Below are 20,841 nucleotides of genomic sequence, written 5' to 3'. Positions count from 1 at the left end.
GTTGGAGTGATATGGGACGCCTAATACTCCTAGGTAAGACTCTGGGAGGTGACGTACGTAAGTATCCTGTCTGATCACCTGCATCCATCATGTCCATTGCGCATTCCGACGGAATTGGGCAATTCCAGCAGGACAATGCGACACCCCATACGTCCAGTATTGATACATAGGTGGACCAGGAAAACTCTTCTGAGTTTTAACACTTCCGCTGCCCACCACACTCCCCTGCCACGAACATTATTGAGCGTGTCTGGGGTGCCTTGCAACGTGCTGTTCAGTAGAGGTCTTCAACCTCTCGTACTCTTACGGATTTATGGACAGCCCTGCGAGATTCATAGTGTCAGTTCCCTCCAGCACTACTTCAGTCATTAGTCGAGTCCATGCCACGTCGTGTTGCGGCACTTCTGCGTTCTCGTGGGAGCCCTACACGCTGTTAGGCAGGTGTACCAATTTCTTTAGATCTTCAGTGTGTATTATATTGCATATCAAATCTGTAGTTACTCACTTCTCTGGCTAAATCGTTAATGCCAATGAATTGAAAAAATGTCGCCGCGTGCCAGTCTCATACGGAAACGTCTCGAACATAGGACAGTGTCTGAGCCACGGCTGTCCTAGTGGGGAAGAATGTCGGCGTGGGAGCAGGCACACGGTGGAGGGGTTGCTGCGTCGGTAGGTCGCTGACTGCTGCTGCTGGAAGCGGCTGCTGATGTCCTTGTCACGACATCGGTCCGTGGCTGTGGCCCGTGGCGATACAGCGTGTACTCATTAGATTGCTCATTCCATCCAACAGATCCTGTTAATTCTCCTTCACATTCACTGAGGATAGCAATGTCATCTGTTAATCTTATCATTGATGTCCTCTCATTCTGAATTTCAATGTCACTCTTGAAACTTTCTTGTATTTTCGTCATTATTTCTTGGATCTGTTAAACTGAAAAGTAGGGGCGAAATACACATGCATGACACACATCCTTTTCAATCCGAATACTTCGTTCTTTGTCTTCTATTCTCATTGTTCCCTCTTGGTTCTGATTCATCTGTGCCTATACTATTGTGTAAAGACAAGATGTTTATAATGTTGTTACCAAAAATCACGAAAAGTTCTAGAACGATTTACTTCACATTTTTACATGATACTCTAATAAACATTCATAAGTTGTATAATGGACAGGTTTTCTGTGAAAATCTACTACAAGAAAGAAAATGCTGTGCTGTACTATGTAAACGTGCGGTTTCTTTTTCTTTCTTGCAGTCAGTTTTAACAACGACAGCAGTGCATTTAAACGCTTAAACAAAGTGTTTCTTCAGTATTTATTCCTTCTCCTTTTATTCACAATTTTAAACAAAAATGTTTGCACAACAATAAGCTCTTTTGTCCTCTTCCCCGCAGTTCTATTTTAACAAACAAAAAAAAAAAAAAGAAAAAAATTCGAATACTGCTTCGGACTCTGAATCGTCCAAAACTTTGTAATCCAACCCGTTCGCAGATTAAAGCTATGCGAAATACTGCCTCTGGAGCTACTATTCTCACAGCCCAGCAGCTGGAGAATTACCTCTCATATTGTGTACACATTCATTTAAGCGACTTCAATTCCCTATCAAAGTTTCGTTTTGAGTAACAATTAACAAATCTCAGGGGCAGAGAAAGAACGAAATAGGGGATGGACAGAGGGGGGAGGGGGAGCGGGGGGAGAAAATGCACATAGAAAAAGCGAAGGGGATGATGGTCAGAGAGAGGGGTGAGAAGGAGTTGGAGAGAGACAGGGGTGGAGGAAACAGAGAGAGAGGATGGAGCTGAGGGACTGAGAGAAGGGTAATCAGAGGATCAGGGCGTATATCCACTTACCACACGTATTTAGAAATTGAAAAGCATTGCTGGGTTCGTCAATATTGTGTATTAGCCGTATTTTCATAGAGCTTACTCTTATTTCTCTCAGAATTCTGAACATTTTGCGCTATTTTAATTGCCGAAAACTTTTGCTAGGCCGACAAACCTTATGGATGTGTCTTGACTTTTTATAGGTCTTGCTTCCATTATCGATTACGACGTCGCAGCTACCTTTATGGTGTCCTTACCTTTCCAATTGATCGTCCCCTAAGAGATCCCCAGTCTCCTTCTCCATTCTTCTGCATGTTATTCTTGTTAGCATCTTGGATGCATGAGCTGTTAATCTGGTTTACCTCATTTTTCTGACTTATCTGCCCTTGGTCTCTTTCACATCGTGGAATGGCGTCTTTTCGTTATATTTTCTCATTGTCAGCTATCCCTTTTCAGTCACTTCCAGGAGATCCGAATGAGCTCTAATCCGGAATATTTTAGTAATGTACAGATTATCATGTCAATTTTTAGGTTACAGGCCATATGTGTTTTTGGTATATAATAGGTGTAGTTAGTGGAATGGTTTCGATGGCCTTCTGCACGCTCATGCCGTTAATCATTGCTGATTCTTCCGCATTTTAGGAACAATTTCCCACTCGAACCTCCTTTTGTTCCTCCACCCACTTTGACAAGGCCATTGCCAGAGCGGTGTTGAGTCCTTGAAGAGGAAGTTTGAGCCACTATTACTGATAAATTTTATTCAAAAAATGGTTCAAATGGTTCTGAGCACTATGGGACTTAACATCTGTGGTCATCAGTCTCCTAGAACTTAGAACTACTTAAACCTAACTAACCTAGGGACATCACACACATCCATGCCCGAGGCAGGATTCGAACCTGCGACCGTAGCAGTCGCGCGGTTCCGGACTGCGCGCCTAGAACCGCTAGACCACCGCGGCCGGCGATAAATTTTATTCAAAACTAGCTTTTTACCTGCCGCTTCACTCGCTTATGTGTATGTCACATATGTTACACACATCTCCTCTTCTCCCCCCTTTCTCTCCACCTCCCCCTTTCCATCTCATAATCCATCTCCTCCCTCCATCCTCTCTCTGATCAGCTGTGCCGATCCGCGTGTATACACCCTGGAGCACATACCAATACTACCCACACAACAAGCCAGACGTGCAAAGTAGTCCAGATGTCAGGCGCTCTTAACTTTTTCAGCCTCGGTCCTAATTATAAGGAAGCTACATGTTTCTTATCCCCATAGTACTTCTTCCACACAATAAGTAACATGTGTTAAATCGATCCTATGATTTAGGAAGAGATGCGGAAAACACACACACACACACACACACACACACACACACACACACACACACACACACACACAGATGGCGCTATGGTTGGCCCGCTAGATGACGCTGCCATAGGTCAAACGGATATCAACTGCGTTTTTAAAAACTAGGAACCCCCATTTTTTATTACATATTCGTGTAGTACGTAAAGAAATATGAATGTTTTAGTTGGACCACTTTTTTCGCTTTGTGATAGATGGCGATGTAATAGTCACAAACAGATGGCTCACAATTTTAGACGAACAGTTGGTAACAGGTAGGTTTCTTAAATTAAAATACAGAACGTGGGTACGTTTGAACATTTTATTTCGGTTTTTCCAATTTGATACATGTACCTTTGTGAACTTATCATTTCTGAGAACGCATGCTGTCTCAGCGTGATTACCTGTAAATAACACATTAATGCAATACATGCTCAAAATGATGTCCGTCAACCTCAATGCATTTCGCAGTGTGTGTAACGACATTCCTCTCAACAGCGAGTAGTTCGCCTTCCGTAATGTTCGCACATGCATTGACAGCGCGCTGATGTATGTTGTCAGGCGTTGTCGGTGGATCACGATGGCCAATATCCTTCAACTTCCCCCACAGAAAGAAATTCGGGAACTTCAGACCCGGTGAACGTGCGGGCCATGGTATGGTGCTTCGACAACCAATCACCTGTCATGAAATATGCCATTCAATACCGCTCCAACCGGACGCGAATTATGTGCCGGACATCCATCTGTTGGAAGTGCATCGCCATTCGGTCACGCAGTGAAACATATTGTAGTAAAATCGGTAGAACATTACGTAAGAAATCAGCATACATTGCACCATTTAGATTGCCATCGATAAAATGGGGGGTTTCCTTCCTCTCATAATGCCACACCATACATTAACCCGCCAAAGTCGCTGATGTTCCACTTGTAGCACCCATCGTGGATTTTCTGTTGCCCAATGGTGCATATTATGCCGGTTTACGTTACCGCTGTTGGTGAATGACGCTTCGTCGCTAAATAGAACGCGTGCAAAAAATCTGTCATCGTCCCGTAATTTCTCTTGTGCCCAGTGGCAGAACAGTACACGACGTTCAGAGTCGTCACCATGCAATTCCTGGTGCATAGAAATATGGTACGGGTGCAATCGATGTTGATGCAACATTCTCAACACCGACGTTTTTGAGATTCCCGGATTAGCCGTGACAGCAGCTAAAACACCTACTTGGGCATCATCATTTGTTGCAGGTCGTGGTTGACGTTTCACATGTGGCTGAACAGTTCCTGTTTCCTTAAATAACGTAACTATACGGCGAACGGTCCGGACACTTGGATGATGTCGTCCAGGATACCGAGCAGCATACAGAGCACACGCCCGTTGGGCATTTTGATCATAACAGCCATACCTCAACACGATATCGACCTTTCCCGCAGTTGATAAACGGTCCATTTTAACACGGGTAAAGTATCACGAAGCAAATACCGTCCGCACTGGCGGAATGTTACGTGGCACCACGTACGTATACGTTTGTGACTATTACAGCGCCATCTATGACAAAGCGAAAAAAGTGGTCCAACTTAAACATTCATATTTCTTTACGTACTACACGTATATGTAATAAAAATGGGGGTTCCTATTTAAAACAAGAACAAAAAAAAAACGCTGTTGATATCCGTTTGACCTATGGCAGCGCCATCTAGCGGGCCAACCATAGCGCCATCTGGTTTGCCCCTTCGAGCTAGACGAGTATCGTTCTTTGTAGTTTATCCGTTTGATGCTTATTTCGTGAAATATTTGGCCCAGTCACTATCAATGGACCATCCTGTATAAAAGAAATCAGAGGCTGAGATCGTATCTGGAACCGTGGAACTATGAAGTTTGACAGTCTGAACTGATAGATGTGGTGTTGGGCAGTACCATGATCAGATTGTGAGCTCACAGTATGGAATTAATGTGCTACAAGACAAGGAAACTGTCTGCCGCTGGTCACGGAAGGCCTGTGAGCACAAAGAAAGCATCCTGTCACCGAGAAAGTGACAGTACTATAGCGCTACCTTTGAAAATTGCTGCAAGCTACGAGACTTTCTAAGAATGAACATGTCTGGAAAATATTCTGGTACCACAATTGTTGTACGCTCTTGATACGACATTTATTAGTATTTGCTACTTGGCCACATTCAAAATATATGTTTTGATTATTAACAGGAGTCCATAACTGGATATTCGATTAAATGGGGCATAGTGTGCACCTGATTGCCCACACCAGCCAACGTGAAGGGCTAGTTCTGCCACAGGGACCTACTAATACCCTACATGAGCGTGTAGCCACAATTCTTGTTGTAAGCATTTTTGGAAGCTGGGTATTAACAACCGTCAAGTAATGTATAAAATATATATTTGACCATCAGCTGCTTTTTTATTTAAAAACCAAATATCGACCGGTTTCAGTCACAGACCATCTTCACGGATTAGGATAAAACAGTTGAAGCCACATCATCACATCTGTCAGTACTTAAATAATGCCAACGTCTCATATGTAGAGCATGTCATTCTAATTAGTATGTTTGCCTTTAAAAGTCCATTGTGGGATACTGGAATTTATGACATAATCTACATATGAGATGTGGCCATTATTTAAGTAATGACAAATGTGATGTTGTGGCTTAAACTGTTTTAACCCGCATCCGTGAAGGTGGTCTGTGACTGAAACCCGTTGATATTTGGGTTTTAAATAAAAAAGCAGCTGATGATCAAACATGCATTTTATACACAATTCTTGTTATCGTGGTCGCTGTCTCAGGAGGACAACGAACTAAAATATCGAAGGTACACTGTGTGCAAACTTGAGGAAGGAGGTAAATTGCGAATGATGTGTCACTGCCAAATTACGTAGCTCGATGGAACTTGGGGAGTGCTGCAGTACTGTACAGTAGCTAACTGAAAGAATGAAACGAACAGAAGTGAAACTTCCGTTCAAAGGCAATAATTACATTGGAAACAAAGCGATCTATGATGGTCGCCTGGCACAACAAAAGGCGGGACATAGTTCCCAATAAGGTATGTGAACACCACGCACTACAAAGTATGCTCTGCAACGTACTGTCATGTTGGCCACGTGCTGGTAAGGAGTTTGAGGTATGGCGTTCCATTGCTCCAGCAGGGGAGTTGACAACTCCTGGATGGTCGCTGGTGCTTGTGAACGTACTACAGTACGTCTCCCCAATGCATCCCACACATGTTCGATGGGATTGAAGTCAGGGGGATGGGCAGCCCAGTCCATTCGCTGGATATCCTGTCATTGCAAGAGTTCCTCCAACTGAGCTGTTCTGAACGTTTTGGTGGTGCAGGTGTTACGGTGTAGGAGAGTATAATGTTACTTGGGTGTGACCTCCAAATCTTTGAACACGGTACACTCATTGGTCGCCGTTATTGTGACACTGTACTGCTTCCTCATGTGCGTCTTTTCATGAGGTGTGATCGGCCCTGACTATTTTCGTAGTATAATGACTTTTTTGGAGACTAGAAATCTACTCTGTAGGAATCAGCACGGGTTACGAAAAGACTATCGTGTGAAACCCAGCTCGCGCTATTCGTCCACGAGACTCAGAGGGCCTTAGACACGGGTTCACAGGTAGATGCCGTGTTTCTTGACTTCCGCAAGGCGTTCGATACAGTTCCCCACAGTCGTTTAATGAACAAAGTAAGAGCATATGGACTATCAGACCAATTGTGTGATTGGATTGAAGAGTTCCTAGATAACAGAACGCAGCATGTCATTCTCAATGGAGAGAAGTCTTCCGAAGTAAGAGTGATTTCAGGTGTGCCGCAGGGGAGTGTCATAGGACCGTTGCTATTCACAATATACATAAATGACCTTGTGGATGTCATCGGAATTTCACTGAGGCTTTTTGTGGATGATGCTGTGGTGTATCGAGAGGTTGTAACAATGGAAAATTGTACTGAAATGCAGGAGGATCTGCAGCGAATTGACGCATGGTGCAGGGAATGGCAATTGAATCTCAATGTAGACAAGTGTAATGTGCTGCGAATGCATAGAAAGATGGATCCCTTATCACTTAGCTACAAAATAGCAGGTCAGCAACTGGAAGCAGTTAATTCCATAAATTATCTGGGAGTACGCATTAGGAGTGATTTAAAATGGAATGATCATATAAAGCTGATCGTCGGTAAAGCAGATGCCAGACTGAGATTCATTGGAAGAATCCTAAGGAAATGCAATCCGGAAACAAAGGAAGTAGGTTACAGTACGCTTGTTCGCCCACTGCTTGAATACTGCTCAGCAGTGTGGGATCCGTACCAGATCGGGTTGATAGAAGAGATAGAGAAGATCCAACGGAGAGCAGCGCGCTTCGTTACAGGATCATTTAGTAATCGCGAAAGCGTTACGGAGATTATAGATAAACTCCAGTGGAAGACTCTGCAGGAGAGACGCTCAGTAGCTCGGTACGGGATTTTGTTAAAGTTTCGAGAACATACCTTCACCGAGGTGTCAAGCAGTATATTGCTCGCTCCTACGTATATCTCACGAAGAGACCATGAGGATAAAATCAGAGAGATTAGAGCCCACACAGAAGCATACCGACAATCCTTCTGTACACGAACAATACGAGACTGGAATAGAAGGGAGAACCGGTAGAGGTACTCAAGGTACCCTCCGCCACACACCGTCAGGTGGCATGCGGAGTATGGATGTAGATGTAGACGTAGAAGGCAATGCGCGACGGTATCGAACAATGCATGTGTTGGAACTCCTGGGAGGAGAGGATATTCGGCGAATGGACTGGCTTGCCTCTTCCCCCACTTAAATCCCATCGAGCACGTGTGGGATGCGTTGGAGAGACGTGTTACAGCACGTCCATGTGTACCAAGCACCACCAAGAAGTTGTCAGCTGCGCAGGTGGGAAAAAGGAAAGACCTTCCACAGAAACATGCGGGCTTTCAAAAATAATGATGAGGTGGTGTGGTGGCGCTCAACTACGTACCCCCTGACTCAGAGTTGAAATATTAAAGGTTTTGGCTGGTTTTGTTGTCTAGGGGCTGGGATACGTAGTTGCCGCATTATAAGCCAAATACTGCTGAGTCTACAGTATACAATATGAATACACACATGAACGGAATGGTCGGAGGTTCCTATCGTTCGGCAATTGCGAATTATGAATGTAACATATAAATTTATAAACGAAAGATTGCAATTAAATAAATTCTGCAGGTACTATTTTAACGACTTTAAAGGATGAGTACGGGAGCAGAAGTATCTTTAAGAATACTCTTTATTCCTGCAAAACACTTATTGGTGTCGATGGTCAAGCTGTTAAATAAAATATATGTTGAATAACAGGGAAACAATAGATTCCTACGTCGCGTAATTAGTTATGAACAACAACATAACTCGCGAGATATTCACTTCCAAACGCATACTACGTCTTCACTGCAGAAGCCACGGAAATCTCACAACCACACAAGTCGGCACTACGAAATGTCTCCTGTGACCACACGCAAACTGCTCGACTCTCCAAGTCTTTACCGTGACCGTGCGTCCGTCGCGCCGTACTGTCCAGGACCCTCTAGTGTCCTCTCCCATCCTGACCAGAACTTCCCCGTGTCCTCTGCCACTGTCGCTCGCGCCACACTGCTCAGAACTGCTCCTCCATTCACTTCGGTAGTCGCCTCCCTTAGTAACGAGCGCTATGATTGGCGATAGCGCTCCCGTCATGTTTCCAAGGCAACGCACACTCACAAATATTTTGAAACACTTTCGAAATACTGGATTTACATTTAAATAACTTGAAATTAAATAAATATTCCTATGGTTGGACCATAAACACACTCTAACACATTTTATTAAATACATACACAAATTAAATAAACATACAGGGTGCGTCAAAAAAATGTATACACACTTTGAAGCGTCAATTTATTTCCCGTTCTACAATGTTAAATTTCTGGAAATGGAAAGCTTAAAGTCCAATTGGAAAAATAAATGTACTTTGCAAATGTGATTAATGTTCAAACTGGTGGCCTTCAAATGGCATTGAGCACTATGAGACTTAACATCAGAGGTCATCAGTCCCCTGGTGGCCTTCAGCATCAATACATTTCTGAGTACGAGTCACTACATCGTACCAAAGCGTCCAATGAGATTTCTGCGCACACCGCCTAAATCACATTCCAAAGTGTGTCCAGGTTACGTGGTTTACGTTTGTACACCTCATCTTTTACTGTGCCCCATAAGAAGAAATCCAGCGGCGTGAGGTCTGGAGAGCGTGCAGGAAACTCGATTGGTCCCCTGCGTCCTATCCACTGGCCTGGCACATTGTGATCCAGGTATGCTCGTACGTCCCCATTATAGTGCGGCGGGGAGACATCTTGTTGGAAATAAAGCTCGTCATTACCGTATAATGCACGAATGGCAGGGAATTAGGAGTCAGCAAGCATTGTTAGGTACGTTTCTCCAGTAACAGTACCTTCAAAGCGGAAAGGCCCAATGAGACCCCTTGCGGACAAACCACATCTCACATTTACACCAGGCAAATTCACAGCCTTTTCAACTCTAATGTGAGGATTATCTTCAGCCCAGTACACACAATTGTGCCTATTGACAATTCCATTGAGTTTGAATTGGGCTTCATCCGACCAAATTATGCTACCCATAAATCCTGGTTCACGTCTCACCATCTCCTGAACCCATTCACGTCCGCCATGTTGCAGTTACTTCCTTGCTACTGCCACCAGTTGAAGAAACATAAAATTACTTTCTCACAGATATTTAACCTTGTAGAACGGGAAATAAATTGTCTATGACAGTTCAAAGTGTGTATACATTCTTTTGACGCACCCTATATATCAAAGGAATAGAACAGCAGTAAGCCAGTAGCCTAATGTCTCTGTGCTTTCTAAAACACAGTAAACAATTGACTAATTTCTTCATGAATAGTATATATCGAATATAAACAGACATAGATGAATAAATATAAGCATGCTGCTACAGTTTTTTCGTGTAACTGCGGAGTACTTATGGCCTGACGCGATCGATAGTAATCGTCCACTTTGACCTCCAATAACTCATGTATTATTCAAGTTAGATGCCTGTCATTTATAACAATTTAGATTTACACTAATAGCTTTCTAAAGACATGTCGTCCTACAAAATCGGATGAACCGTTTAGATTTTGGAAATTCGTTGCTGGGTGTTACTTGCGTAATTTATCATCAGATACTAAACTTTAAACTATTAAAGATATTGAAAATCTGATTACACCATCAGTATCGTCTTCCAAATAATGGCAAGGGATCGTGATTCATCTTGCTACTATTAATTTCTATACGAACTGTGAAATGTCTGCCATTAACGTTTCACAAGGTCCACCATCTTTGGCACTCCCTGCGTGTCTCCTTCATCGACACAGCGTCTCCATGGAATTCCCAGCCACGCAGCCGATGGGCCACTTGGTCCGGCCGTTGTTCGGCATCACGCGGTTGCTAACGAGCCACGGCTTGCCGAGGGCCCCAGCGGTGGCCGCCTGCTCAGAATATTTTCAGGGCGCCACAACTCGCCCATTACCTCACAAACTCCTTACCAAATTTGTGGTCAACATGGGACCACGTTGCAGATTATGTATTGCCGTCCGTGATGATCACACACCCTATTAAGAACCATGTCCTATAGTTTGTGAAGTCCAGCAGACAGCCAGGAACCGCGGTTACTTCAGTGTAGTTATTGTCTTTGAATAAGAGTGTCACTTCTATTCGTCTCAATGCGCATTGCTTTCGGCTACCTTCTGTACTGTATTGTAGCAGTTCTTTCTATGTGTAGTCCAAAATTAATCGATCTGTGCTACTTGGCTGTGACTCATCATACGAAAGTTACCTTCGCTCTTTAAGTTTTGCACGCAAGTGTAAATGGCAGCCCCTCCTCCCCCACCCTCCCTCTGAATCTGTGCAACTGTGGTAAGTGATTTGACTTCAGTATAAACAGTAATACTTTTATCATCTAGGAAGAAACTAAGAGAATAGCGACAGACATTTAAAAAATGGCGCAAGCATGTAAACGGTAGGGAGGTAAGTAGCAAACTTGGCATTAAGGTCGAAGGATATGTTGAGTGTACTGGGAAACAGTTATTCCACAACTAGTTGATTTGCGTTCCACGATTAGTTAATTCAATGTGGAATTTCCACAAATATCTATAGACCTTTTATGAAAAATTGTTTTCTAGAAACTGAATGACGAAGCACTGTCTGGAAATTACAGCCGAATGGTAACAAATACTTTAAAAATGAAAACAGAGAATTGTGTTTGCACGTACATTTTTCACTGATGCCGGAGGAGTGTAGAACTGATGCCGAAAATGTGTTCAGGGGAATTGGTTATCACAAAAATAATATGATGAAACATGGATTGTGGGGAGGCGAAATTTTCCTTGCTGTTACAGCATTCAATTTCATTGAAGTCTAAAGAGCTGAAACTAATGCAGTCTATTCGGGAGACTGTGGGAACGCTTTTGATATCAACAAACAATGTTCTTGCTGGATATCAAGTTGTGATGTACATAACTGTCAAAATTTGTAGCATCAGCCCGTATTATCAATATTCTAAAGAAAAATATTGTTGCTGTATAGCATTAGCTTCTTCCGAATATGCAGTGGACACTTGTGGTTTTTCGAAACATGACTAGCTCGTGCATTGCGCGCCGTTGTGGTATATTCGGAAGAAAGGTCTTCCACTATTAATCCTTTTGCTGGAAAAATTTCAAACTCTTATTGGCCTTTATGTTGCAATAAATACCGCCACCAAGAAAACTACATAAAAGCAGTGTTTCAAAAAATCCTGCCAATACTTCGCTGAGGAAATTAGTGTTCTCCAACAGGAACATTCTCATTGTCATTAAAATGCTTACTAGCGTACTCCATGCCGATACACTCTCAATGGTTAAACTGTTATAACGTCACAGCACACAGTTTGAAAAGTATCTCTCTTCGAAACCACCGATAACGGAAAGTTGGAACACGTTGTATTCTTGTGTGCAGTTGTCTAGGCTTTGGCCACATAAGGTCAGAGACCTCGCTGACTCTAAGCTAAAGCAACTTTTTCTAACTAGCGTATCGAAGACAACGTTAGAAGTATGGCAAGCAAGTTAATTCAAGCCAATGGCGACATACACGATTTACTCGAATACAACGTGAGCGAAGAGTATTCGTGAACTAAAGCTAACCCTTAGTGTTGCGATCACGAGAGATTGAAACTTAATGATTCGCCTAACCGATGTGACAGAACCGACGTCAGAACCCGGAATTTCACATGTCTCTGCCAGGAGTTCGCGTAATTTCAACGTTCCTTTATTCATTTTGAGTAAGAGTGTAACGTCGTTTATCCTGCCGTCATTAATCTGGACTTCCGGTTCATACGCTCAATTGAAGTACGGAAAAATTACAGTATTTGGCAATCACCAAAAATCAGCCATCCACCAGTTGGCGACTGCATCAGAGGTGTGCCAACACGGAAGTAAAATCCTATTATACACGAAACCTGCTAGATTTAGTATGTTAAAAACTTATATACTGTAATGAAAACCTTCGCCTTTAATTACCGCACACTGTTCCTTCCGCTTCGCATGACGTCAGCACAGTATCACTGATGAAAGCCGCTTGGTGTTTCTAGAGGTAAAAATTGTACCGCCACGGTACTGCTTCTCAGGTGTATCTTTCACGTGGACCACGTATGGATAAATTACTGCTCCTGACTGTTATAATGTAGTGTTTATAGTGCCCAGCTCGTTAGGAATAGCTGCCATGCCATCTAATACTGGGTAATCTCCGTATGCGAGTTCAGGGTATATATATATATATATATACCCTGAACTCCTTCATTTTATGAGTAACTTGCGGGAGAGTTCTCCCACCTCCTCAATATATATATATATATATATATATATATATATATATATATATATATATATATATATATATATATATATATAAACAAACTGTGAAGAACTTCGAGAAGACCCTCGTATTTAATGAGCAGATCTACGCTTCAGCATTTTCCTGCTGATAATCAGAAACACATTTTCTGTGCTTTTCGCGATGTTTGTTCTAGTAGTCACAAGCGGATTTTCTATGAATTTCAGGATGCGCTGCTGGAAACTAGAAGGCGATTTTTTATGCATTTATGGAACGTTTTGTTGATATTTACGTTCAACTTTCAGATGTATTACGGTTTTTATTTTGTCAAAACTTTTTCTGAGTTTGTCTGTGTATGTATCACTACGCTTCTCCTTCTCTTCGAAGGTATGAAAGGTGCCTATATGATGAAAGGTAGGTGTAGTTTTTGCGATTTTTTTCCACAAAGTATCTTGTAGCTATGGAGGTATAATAAGGAAATGTGACGCTACAGATTTACGCTGTACGTTGCTTCGAAGCTTGCACCTCCACGTTAGATACCTCAAAACATTAGCAGACTACTGTTACGATTGCTTCCTGTTCTTAATTTCTGTCGGGGCCACCCGAAAGTTGTTTTACACAGAGAATGTTCCAGTACATCCGTGAACAACACAGCGTTAGGAAATAACTTTAAGATTTTTTTCTGGTCATAAATGTATAACCTATTTGATTCAGTAATATGACGAATTTCACCTCGCTTATGTAACCTTCTTTTTGTCATACGTTTCGAATAACCAAGAAGAGAAATATGTGATATGAAAAGGTAGTTCCGCATTTTTCCCTAATACCCCTGATGAAATTGATATTTGGTCTATGTCTACTTCCCGAAAATGCTGAGAATATATTTAGCTATGTTTGGGCGGTTTCCAATATTTTCTTCTCACAGCGTCCACCCAGAGAGCTTTTAGAGCTAGACTGATAAAATTTTAGAGTCAAATGAGAGAAATAAAACCACTACAGTCAAAGAAAAAAAGTGCAACCAAACTTCATGTATCTAAAACAAAATACCGCTTGAACGAGTCCACTTACGAATGGAATGTGATTCCTTCAGACTTTAGACTAAAATCAGAATGATTAGTATATCCCAAAACGAAGCAAGCCGGCATTTTTGAACAAAACGCTTCCACCAGAAGTTAATCGTTGGGGCAAGTAACATGGCGGACGTCGATTTCAAGTTTGTGAGTCTTGACAACTCTCCCTATTATTCCTCCATGTTTATAGTTGAGCACATGAGTAGAGTAGATCTCTTCGGCAAACGTTACGGATAGATGACGCCATTTGTTTCTTGCCAGCCTAACTCGTTACATAGTAGTAATGGCGGTTATAGTGTGAGGAGACCGGTTTTCGATACCCTGTTTTTCCCTGTCGGTATATAGTAAGAAAGGTAACGTACATCAAAACTCTTGAATTTGCTACGATCGTTAATATTCGCGGAATTTGCTTAGGATTATTTATAGTGCAGTCGTTGGTGGAGACTAAATTCACGGTTATCAAATCTTTCTCTTGGCAGTTATCTCACAATTTCCATGCATGTTTTCAAGAAATTGTATAAGAATTTAAGTGGCTTGTATCAAGGGACTTTCCTTTTCTCTTCTTAACAAAATCTAAGTAGTAAATGAAATAGCCTTTTCTCTCCTTGCTTGTGTCAAACTGATTGCTACAATGCTGTCTAAGAAAGCCATGTACTTGCATTCAAATATCAACTCTTTAACCGTCAGTGTTTTCTTCATTAAAATATAAGCATGATTTTGAAACAGGTTTATGATTCACTTCATCCCGGACTTCCATATTTCCTCTTAATGAATAAAAACTCACTTAACATGAGCGCTCTTATACGCATGGCACAGTCGCGTGATTTGATTCATTAGCTTGCATTCACGCGTTGCACTTACCGTGATTTATTCATAGGTATTGCATAACAGCACTACTTGATTAATTTCATGTACTCTTGCAGAACAGGAGAGATCTTAATTGCGCAAGTAAAGATTAATTTCAGGGCTATGAGAACCATCGTCTGGAGTGTTTATGGAGCAGTAAACATTTATCTGTTTATGTATAATTCCGAAGTAATATCAGTAACTCCAAGAGGTTTTTGCGTACGATGGTTAATATTACAAAGTCTTGGTTGTTGAGCGGCAAGTTGTTGAGTAATGTGTTTCACAGAAAATTACTTCTCGTGATGAAATCATTAATTATTAAATCAGGGAAAAGTCTATAAATTAAAGTTTCACATGAGAAACAAACGGCCACAAAGTTATGCAGTACTTAGTTCCAGCGTATGAACTGCACGTATTACAGCAGGGAATAGCCGTTATTAATAAGGCGTCATATAAATAATTTACAGCTACAAAGTTTCCATTCACAATTACGTTGCAACCACAGTTACAGATATCAACGTAAAAGTTACAGCTTGAACATCTCACGTAAAAGTTACACAGTTTAAACATGAGCATTATGTATGAACGTTATAGAAAATGAAAGTTACATTGTATGGTCTGTATTCTACTACTACTAAAAGTATATTGCTGCTCTAGTTGGTACTGAACAGCGATACGAGGAAAGAATAGGGAAAGTCTAGCGGGTACGAGTCCTGATTTTAATATGTATTAGACTTGTTTGTGCAGCGTGTTGGATGTTATGCCTCCTGCTGACTGGGTAAACCTGAATCGCACAGTAGTCATATACGGCATGCTACGATACATTAGCAGGGACTGTAGAGTGTGCGGACTCTCATTAATTTATATTCTGCCTATAAGCGAAGTGTATGAGGTCTCTTGTAAGTGACACTAGTATGATGACTAACAACTAAAAAAAACGAATGAATGATATACACATTCACTGTTGACTATTGGTAAAGTATAGGAAATCGACACTAAGATATGACAGCGGAGAATGGTGAAGCAAGGAGTTAATGCGAACGCTATTTCAGATTTTTGGTGACCATGCATGCATGTGAACATGTAACTCTAAGGAAAAAGAAGCGATATGTGAAAACATTTACATATAGTTCTCATTTCAGATATGAGGAGCAAAAATGGTTTGAAATAGATGTGAAGGTGGGATTTTAAGCTCCCGAAACCGGTCGTGATTTGAATAAATAATTAGTACAACTGAAGCGGACCTCTCTTAATCAATGAAATAGAAAAATGTTGAGAAACTAATTCACGTGAGCAAATTACTTTTTAACCTATTTGTCGAATGTTTTTGTTATTAAAGAAGAATCTATGAGACAAGAAATATAAATCGGATATACATAGGAATCTAGTATTTCAGTGGACCGTTTCCGCTATGAACGCATGTTAGAGACTCGTCGCCCTATCGGAATAATCACGTTTACCGCCCCAGTACCTGCTACTGCTTCAGTCAGTTTTGAAATTACGGGTATAAATCGTGTCACTTCACATCGGTATGGGACAAATGTCTCGCCCAGAAATACCAGTTGACGGGTATACCGTTTTCACTCAGAAAAGGAGTTAAGTGCAATGATGGTTCGAATGGATCTGAGCACTATGGGACTTAACATCTGAGGTCATCAGTCCCCTAGAACTTAGAACTACTTAAACCTAACTAACCTAAGGACATCACACACATCCATGCCCGAGGCAGGATTCGAACCTGCGACCGTAGCGGTCGCGCAGTTCCAGACTGAAGCGCCTAGAACCGCTCGGCAACACCGGCCGCCTAAGTGCAATGAGGAACGCTAGTCACTAACTATAATTTACATTTCCTAACCTTATATTTTTAGCTACAAGGATTCACATAGTAAAAATTTCACCATCAAAGATCTCCTATAGGTGCTTTTTATGGCGAGGAATCAAACGTTAAAAATCACTGCACGGTCGTTTCTTAAAATCTGTAACACTTCAACGGCACGAGGTTGCCGAGAACGTTCAGTATACACGGACGTCAAACTGAGATTTTCTACGCTTAAAGGCAAGTGGTGGTTCAGCCATGCGACGCGTCACTCTTACTCAGAAAATTTGTTTTGGTTGTTGACGACGCTGCAGCTAAATCACTGGTATAAAATCTGTAACTGTGATCTGTACGCCATAGGCGCCACATGCTGGGGGCCTTTACGTCTAACAAGAAGAATATGCGGCATGGGACAGCGAATGGCAACTGCTGCTACCATATCTCGTTTTACTGGACGTCGAGAAGATGGTGCGTGGAATGTTCTGTCAGATAGGGGAATCTTGGTACCGGCAGTGCCTTTTCTGGGTGCTGACAACAATTTGCCGGCTGATGCGCCATTGGTAGTCACCAGGTAAGTCTTGTACGCGATCATCCTTGCAACCGGCACATCCCATTCCGCATAGTACAGAGCAGGACATGATACCATGGGGCTGGAAGTAGCTCCATGACTACCTCTCCCCTTCCTCAACTTCAACGGGACAGGCTGCATTGCCCTCGTCGCTTCACAGGTGTCCCGTGAGAGCGCGACCAGTTGTTTGTTTGGGGCGCTCAACATCCTGGTTATCAGTGCCCCTGCCAATACGTTGTGAAATTAATGCGCTTAAGTGTATAAAATGCAGACTTGCTAAATGGCAGGCCCAATCGCATTCGCTCTTTATCACTGTTAGCATTTAAAGCTACCCTCAAGGAAACAAAATCTAGAACTGTTAACAAAATTTTTGTGTAAGATATGCTGTAAAAGGAGGAATACAGCGTTAGGAAACCCACAAAACAGCGAGACCGCACGCCGTAATGGGCTGATCACTTCCCTAATATGTCGGTGAGCTTGTCATTGCTGCTAAGGTCGCAGGTTCGAATCCTGCCTCGGGCATGGATGTGGGTGATGTCCCTAGGTTAGTTAGGTTTAAGTAGTTCTAAGTCTAGGGGACTGATGACCTCCAATATTAAGTTCCATAGTTCTTAGAGCCATTTGAACTATTTTGAGCTTGTCATGCTCTGCACACTTCAACTCTCCTAGCAAAGAGTTTAGATAGAAGGAGAGACACAACATAACAGCTAAAAACATGTAGGCCACCAGATTCGTCTAATCGTGACGTAAAATTGAGGCCAGTCCTTGTAATAAACTTGCTTCCGCTTTCGTATCTTGATGCAAAAGTTCGCTGGATGACAAAAACCTGTTACACTGGCTGTCGTTATTTTGATTAGAACATGTGACGGCCTGATTTTAATACAGACAGCACGGAACCATGAGTTTCTAGAGTAGCTGTCACGGCACCAACTTGCTTACTTTAAAATGAGGCCACCACAGTGCATTTTGATAATTTCCGACCTAACCTCAGCCATGCGACGCGTCACTCTTACTCAGAAAATTTTGTTTTGGTTGTTGACGACGCTGCAACTAAATCACTGGTATAAAATCTGTAACTGTGATCTGTACGCCATAGGCGCCACATGCTGGGGGCCTTTACGTCTAACAAGAAGAATATGCGGCATGGGACAGCACCATAATCGATGGAGTGTTAAAGAAGCTTAACTAATATGTTGCTCCTACAAGGCTTAAGTTTCGATCCATAAAGAACTTTGTAATTCTGTTCCGCGTCTTCCTCTAAAAATGGTTCAAATGGCTCTGAGCACTATGGGACTTAACATCTGAGGTCATCAGTCCCCTAGAACTTAGAACTACTTAAACCTAAGGACATCACACACATCCATGCCCGAGGCAGGATTCGAACCTGCGACCGTAACGGTCGCGCGGTTGCAGGCTGAAGCGCCTAGAACCGCTCGGCCACGACGGCCGGCGCGTCTTCCTCTATTCGAAGCTTCGTCTCTCTGGTAGCTGCTTAGCCTTGTCTTCGGATGTAATCACAGTGCAGGTGGGAAACTTCTTGCACTTGGCACAGAGTTATGCAAGCCATTGTTAGGTGAGAATCGGGTTAACTGACTGCTCAGTCTACCTGAGCTACAGTTCTGGGTTCAGCGAGGGGCAGGCGCTGTCGTACGAGAACTACGCGCGCAACCAGGCACAGTGGTCCTGGAGGCATCGCCCGGACAGGAGCCGGTGCCGTCTGCTTCCGCGGGGCGCTTCTGGGGGCGGCGGCGGCGGCGGCGGCGGCGGGCTGGTGCTTACCTGTGCGGCGAGCGGCGGCGGCGCGCCAGTCGTGGCGGTGCGGTCGGGTCGCGCAGACGCGGGCCCTGCGACTGCCCGCCGGCCGCCATGGCTGCAGCCGCCGCCGCTGCCGCCGCCTCCCCTCCACCCGCCACTACGAGGCTCCGCCGGTCACCACTTTCCAATACCTGTCTGTATCCACACATACGCCACGACGGTACGCGCGCAGCGGGCCAAACCAGGTCAAATGCCAAGTTGGGACACGGCCTGCCGCCATATTCGTAGTCGCGGCGTCGCCGGCACCTGTCGCCAGCACGTGTCCCTCACACCGACACCTACCGCCCGCTTCTTGCTGCCTCCTCGCGAACTGTCAATAGGCGCCACGGCGGTGACAGGAGGAAGGAACATCGGGGGCAAAACCTCGGCGTCGTGGGAGATCGTTGAGCAAAAATTTGAGCGTTGCTACACATAGAAGTTGGAGTAGGCTCACCTACTCTCAGAAAACCAACATTCACACATTTTTTCAGGGGGTTCACACTGAGCGAAAAACCATTTAGTCTTTTCTTTCACTTTCAGCGACATAAGTGGGCTTTTATTTTCTTACTATTAAAAAGGAAAAATTCTGTTTACAATTTTTACACATATATATTTGAGCTTTTAAGATAATATTTACCAATTTGAAAAACAGAGAGATTTTGTATTTATACGTTGTAACCACACACTGTGGTTTTCACGGGTTTTATCTTTTTTACACCGCATGTTTCCTTTCACAGTTTGTCATCTGCATCCATATATACTTTGTACAACTTAATGTCAGAAAGTTATGTCGTTCGAAGTTTTACGAATGGGCTTTTGTGGTTAGGCCTGAAATTAACTAATTCTGCGTGGAAAACTGTGTGTGTGTGTTGTTCGGAGAGTGGGTTCGGGGTTTTAATGGGTTCGTGTTGTCTGATAGTTCTTTGAGGGCACAGAACAGAGTACCATTGTACAGAAATGTGTATACATGAATACGCATTTCTCTGCAATGGAACTATCAGACAACACTAACCCATAAACATACCTCAGTCCCCTCTCCAAACACACACACACACACACACACACACACACACACACACACACTCTCCAAACACACACACAGACACACACACACACACACACACACACACACACACACACACACAAACACACACACACACACACGGAGAGAGTGTTCCCCACAATTAGTTAACGTCAAGCCTAACCATTATGTCCCCATTCGTAAAATTTCGAAGTAATTAACTTTGCTTATTAAATACTACATAATGTAGTAATGACAACCTGTGAAAGAAAACAAGCGGCGTAAAAAACATAAAAACGTAGGAAAACCGCACCGTGCGGTAACAAGCTGTAAATACAAAATTTGTCTGTTTTTCAAATTTGTAATTACTGTCTTAAAGACACAAATTTATATGTTTGCAAACAGTAAAGAGCATTTTTCCTTTTTAACATTAAGAAAATAAAAGCCCATTGATAATGCTGGAACTCCAGCGAAACATGTATGGAAAATATAGGAGATGTCAAAATTGTGTTTTTCTCACGCCAGAAACCCTCGGAAAAACAAATTTATTGATAAAGCAAATAAGGACCGAAGAGCTCCACCATCAACATGAGTATTCATATAACCATTTACTCACTCGCGTTACCCAGGCAGTGCCAAGCTGAGTTCA

The 20,841-nt window shown here is 42.8% G+C and overlaps 1 protein-coding gene across 1 annotated transcript in view; it reads right to left on the bottom strand.

Moving 5' to 3' along the window:
* The window catches only part of LOC126236399 (cyclic nucleotide-gated cation channel subunit A), a 587,655-nt gene extending 568,440 nt beyond the window's left edge, over positions 1-19,215 (bottom strand). Inside the window, exon 1 of the mRNA XM_049945692.1 lies at positions 19,157-19,215. The gene's annotated coding sequence lies outside the window, so the exon portion shown is untranslated. The remainder of the gene's footprint in view (positions 1-19,156) is intronic.
* Between the last annotated feature and the right edge of the window lie 1,626 nt (positions 19,216-20,841).

The sequence above is a fragment of the Schistocerca nitens genome, chromosome 1 (assembly GCF_023898315.1).
Source record: "Schistocerca nitens isolate TAMUIC-IGC-003100 chromosome 1, iqSchNite1.1, whole genome shotgun sequence".
In the NCBI taxonomy this organism is placed as follows: domain Eukaryota; kingdom Metazoa; phylum Arthropoda; class Insecta; order Orthoptera; family Acrididae; genus Schistocerca; species Schistocerca nitens.
This window is presented reverse-complemented; position numbering and strand designations above follow the sequence as displayed.